Source organism: Lactuca sativa, chromosome 5 (genome assembly GCF_002870075.4).
Source record: "Lactuca sativa cultivar Salinas chromosome 5, Lsat_Salinas_v11, whole genome shotgun sequence".
Taxonomy (NCBI): Eukaryota; Viridiplantae; Streptophyta; class Magnoliopsida; order Asterales; family Asteraceae; genus Lactuca; species Lactuca sativa.
The window spans coordinates 84,107,368-84,112,787 of record NC_056627.2 but is presented as its reverse complement, the minus strand read 5'-3'; the positions used below and the strand labels follow the sequence as shown (position 1 = coordinate 84,112,787).

The 5,420-nt window shown below is 39.3% G+C and overlaps 1 non-coding gene across 1 annotated transcript; it reads right to left on the bottom strand.

Annotated features, from left to right (window-relative positions):
* Positions 1-2,238: 2,238 nt before the first annotated feature.
* Positions 2,239-2,344, bottom strand: LOC111913393 (small nucleolar RNA R71). The gene has a single exon (XR_002857522.1). It is a non-coding gene; the product is annotated as a small nucleolar RNA R71 (small nucleolar RNA).
* Positions 2,345-5,420: the final 3,076 nt, after the last annotated feature.

The window sequence follows — 5,420 nt, the reverse complement described above, 5'->3', positions numbered from 1 at the left end:
ACGACAACCCTCAAGTCATCACACAGAACATAAAACCCTAACCAGGGTCAACTCAAGTCCAATCAAAGTCAACATTGCTTGAAGTCAACGTCCAGTTCACATGACTCCCCGAGTTGGCCTACCAACTCGTCGAGTTTATGCTCCTTAAACCTGATTCTAACTCCGACTCAACTTGTCGAGTCTAGCAAGAACTTGACGGGTTCTCCTTCAATCATAAAATTGGGACCTTCATCATCCGACTCGCCGAGTTCCTCCTTGAAATCGTCGAGTTCATCTCCCTCATAAGAACTTTTCAAGTCTATGACTCGCCGAGTTATACGAACAACTCGTCGAGTCTATCTTCAAAGATTAGGAGATTGCCATGGACTCGTCGAGTCTGCTCAATCCACTCGTTGAGTCCCTTGAGGTCCAAGTACCTTTTCGTGTCTATAGAGTCAAGGGACTTCCTTCCTAACAACTAGTCCATTCACAGAAAGGGTTTGGTGATCAATGCTCACCGACTCATCGAGTTCCAAGAACAGCTCGCCGAGTCCAACCTTCGCCATTACTATACAGTCGATCTAAATGGGATTTAACACACCAAAACCATAGATCTGGCCTCCTAATGCCCTTTTTACATGTAAAGTTCCAAGCTTGATGGACATGCACAGGGTTTTTAGCTCAAAAATCCATAGAAAGTGCTCTACAATGTGCATGGGGCTCTCATGGCCCTAAAGTTGGCACCTTTATTCCATGTGACCCCTCTTAAGGCCCAGATCTGAAGTCAAACCCTCCCTCAACACTTGATAATATGAAAATGGCTTAGAAAGCCATAAAAATCCCAATTTCAAAGATGAAAAAACACATAGATGAGTCAAGAATGGGGCATTTACCTTGATGAAGCTGAAAATGGAGTAAGATCTCTGGATCAACAAGTCCCAATCCGAATTCCTAAGCTTCTTCCTTCCTTCCAAGCTTCACAACCACCCAAGAACACCAAAATGGTCTTAACACACACACACACACACACACAAATGGCTAGGGTTTCAATATGCAGCTTTAGGGGAGTGTTAGGGACAAGGGAGGCTGAGTTAAGGTGTTTATATAGGGTGCAAACCCTCAGATTTAGGGTTTCACTCATCCAGCACCTACTCGCCGAGTCAGTCTCCCGACTCGTCGAGTAGGTCACTTAAAATGTCCGTGGGTCAAGACCCTACTCAACGAGTTGATTCTCCAACTCGTCGAGTCCCCGAGAAAAACACAAGAATACATGAATAAAAGGGCATACCAAGAATCAGGTGTTACAAATACTTTTGTGCACATCAAAGTTTTGGTGTCGTTGCCGGGGAATGGCTTATTTGATTTTTATTTATTTTCTTTGAATTAATCGATCCTTTTTGCGGGGTAAAACTTGCAAAAAGTTAAATTTTTGTGTTAGTTTTTGTTTCTGACCTAAGACCACGATGTGGACCTCCAGTCCACGACATGGGTTCAGTTAGGAAAGTATTTTTTTTTTTAGATTTTAGTTTTTAGTTTTTGTTGAGATTTACGTTTTTATTTTTGTTTATTTTGTAGTAGTTCATGACCAGAGGCTCCAATACACCTTTGGTACCACCACTTGAAGATCCCGAGTCAGTCATTCACAAAAAGACGGATAAAAACGTGAAAGAAGAGAAACCACCAAAAAGCTCACCATTTAAAGACCTTAAATCAGTTTTTGGGAAAAAGAAAGGGAAACTCGTGGGAGAGTCAAGTATATCTTAGAAAAACAAGAGCACGGTTGAAAGCTTAGATCAAATACCTAACACACACAAATCCGAATATGATACTGCGCCCGAATTCGAATTAGAAATGAGTGAACCCGAAGACGAGCCAGAAAATGAGATGGAAGACATTGCCGATATGTCCATGGGGTTGTACAAGAAGAGGATAAGAGACGATGTTGGTCCCGATATAGTACAACCTACAATTCCCGCCACTGTGATATTCATAGTTGAAAGGACACATTCTTACTGCACTTAAGGATGTACCGTTTTTTGGAAGGATCATGAGGATGCTTACAAGAATTTACATGAAGTTAATGACATTGCGGATTATTTCAATGCTCCAAGAGAGACTGTGTTGCTAAAGATGTTTCCAGTTACTTTTAAGGGAGCTGCAAGAGATTGGTTGAAGGCACTTCCACCTGGTGTAATTACTACGTGGGCACAGATGCGAGAGCAATTTCTGGAACAATTATTCCCACCATCAAATATAACTAAACTCAAGAAGGCAATAGCCAACTTGAGCAAAACCAAGGTGAATCACTTTATGAGGAATGGGAACGTTATAAAGGGTTACTAAGAAATTGTCTTCAAAATGACCTTAACATACAACAAGAAGTGTCTATATTCTATGATGGGGTGAATGTCATGACAAGGCAACTCCTTGATACTCAAGGACCACTTACTAAGTAAAATCCCGGTGACGTTAACGGGTAGATTGAAGAATACTCAAAGCATTCTCGTGAGTACCACAATCCAATACATGAGGGAGCTAAAAGAATTGGGGGTGGAAATCCTGAAGATATGGTTACTGTACCAGCCATGCTTTACACCATGGACAGAAGAATGAAAAAGATGGACCAGTAAATTCATGCTATTAGAGTTGGATTTGAAAGATGCAGTGGTCCACACTTGACAAAAGAATGCCACATGGATGAACATGGAAATAAAAAGGCTCAAGTTTTCTATTCTAGTGAGGATAAGTATGATAAGATTGGAGAAAATTAAAGAAGGAGTGGTTACCATATCAAGAATTCAAGAAGCAAAAAGAAGAAAAATATAGGCAGACAAGTCGAGGCTTCTACCAAAAAGAACAATCACCTCCCAAGGAAAATGTTGATCTAGAATCTGTGTTACATAGGTTTATGGAGGCTTCTGAAAAAAGGCACAATGAAATAGATGCACTGATCAGGGAACATCAACATATCATGAAGGAACAATAAGCATTGCTACGTAATCACCAAGCATCGATCCAGAATATTGAAGTCCAATTGGGTCAACTAACTACTCTCGTACAAGATAGATTATCTCCAAAACTCCCCGAGAAAAAGCCTCCATCACAAGTCATGGTAATAGAAACCGAAGAGGACACCATTTCTGAGTTCCTTGAAGCTCTAGAAGTTTATCGTCCTCCTTTACCATTTCCTTCCCAAGCCAATGTCCATCCACTGGAATAAGAACATATGAAGTTGATGCAACAAGTAAAGGGTATTCCAATAAATACCCCTTTCCTTGACTCGTTATCTAAAGTTCCCGAGTATGCAAAGTTCTTGCAAGATTTAATAGACACTCACCAACAATTAAAGAAAAATTCCATGGTGATTCTAAGTGAGCAAAGTTCTAAATTGATTATAGGGGAGTTAACAAAGAAGATGGGAGATCCTGGACGCCTCACTCATCCATGTGAGTTTGGAAATAATTTGAAGACTTATGCCTTAGCTGATTCTGGAGCTAGCATAAATCTAATGCCTTACTTATTTTATCAAAAGCTAAAAATTCCAAAGATGAAGGCTACAAGAATGACCATTCACATGGCCAATCGTTTAGTGAAACGTCCTAAGCGTATTGTTGAATACATTTTGGTAAAAACTTGGAAATTCATCTTTCCAATTGATTTTGTCATAATGGACATGAAAGAAGACAACAATGTCCCTATTATTCTCGGTCGCCCTCTACTAAATTACTGCTCGAGCCTTGGTTGATATTCGCAAATCCAAGCTTACCTTGAGAGTGGGGGATGATGAAGCTACTTTTGGAGTAGAAGATGGTTTCCAAGGAAGTGATGTTCAAGATGAAGTTTTCAATATCGACGAAGAGAATGAACTTGAAGAATTAGAAAAGCTTATGGAAGAAGAGATTCGACAAGTCAACCACACCAAACCAAGAGCATCTATTCCTATGGTCTTTGAAGTTATTGCTTATACGAATCCAACATCTTGGGTGAGTAAAGATAATGAAGACTTGGTGTCCAGTGATTAAGAAGATGTTACTTTTGAATTAAAAAGTTCAGCTGAGGATGAAACGATGGAGCCCATGGAGCTTAAAGATGAAGAAGTTAAACATGTGGAAAATAAGGGAGTTAAAAGAAAGCTCGAAATAGGAGACGTAAAGGGTAAAAAAGAATATTCCAAAAAGGCGTATCTTAGACTAGTCCAAGCGTATAAAAGAAAATGGAAGGAACAAAAGGTGCAATTGGTAGAAGATACTCCGACTAATTGAACGTGAGGTGGCACGGAGTCCGGCTTAAGACTCCTACAAAAAGAAGCGCTTCTCAGGAGGCAACCCGAGTTTGGTTTGCATTTATCTTTATCTTTTGAACTTAGTTTAATTTTTTGCATTTTAATTGAGTAGTAGGATAATTAATCATCTTATTATTTTTATTACTAAAGGAATTGTTGAAAGTCATGTGTGGGGTTGTAGATAATTTTTATGGTAATTAAATTAAGGTTTTTACACTAAAATTGGATATTAAAAGTCAATATCTCATTTTATTTCAATTTCGTGTCGTGGGTTACAAGCTCGTGTCGTGGAAAATAAGTAGCCCGAAAATGATAAAGCCTACTCTACAGGCCCACAATGTGAAATTCATCTTGACGACGTGGACTTTAAAATTCACGGATGGGGACCAGTTTTAAGCAAAACCCTTTAACCATTACCCCGTTTGTTTATTCTGCCATTTTCTTCCAAATATCTTGCTCAATTTGTCTTTTAACTCCAACTCGTAAGTGTTACTTCCACAAAGTTCATAATTTTCTCCATTTTTATGTGTTTGAAAGTTGAGGTTTCTTTAGCTATGGAAAACCTGAAATTGATTCCATTCTCTTGTTAATTTGGAATGCATGTGTGATATACGGTCATAGATTAGTGAAATAAACAAACCCCAAGTAATATATTTGGTTGATTTTGCCCACATATTGTTCATTCCAGAATTACGTCTCGGACTAGCTCCACGACGTGGAGATGAAACCCACGACGTGGAAACTGGGCAACTAGTTAGCTGTTTTGCCTTTTAATTTGATTTCTAGGTTGTTTTTGTTTGTTTTGTTTTGTTGGTCATTTCAGGAAAAAAGGTTTTTGTAAGGACAGTTCCCCAACCTCAAGACCCGATTGATGTCGCGAGTATTCACCTGCTCTATCGGTTTCCGCAAAATATTTCCTGTGCAATGTTGAACCATTGCGAGAATCGTTTAGGATGGTTATATAACCGTCAATTTGTAGTTGCTCCCACTGTGGATTGGGCATGGTTACATGGGGTCGGTATGGTTGCGGAGTTAGAAAGACATTGGAAAAAAGTGTTTGTGGGAAATGGTTTTTCATTTACTTATAACAGGTGGAAGAGTTTATTTTCTCTTCAATAACTCGTCTACTGGGAATTATCGGTGGATTTCTTTACCACCG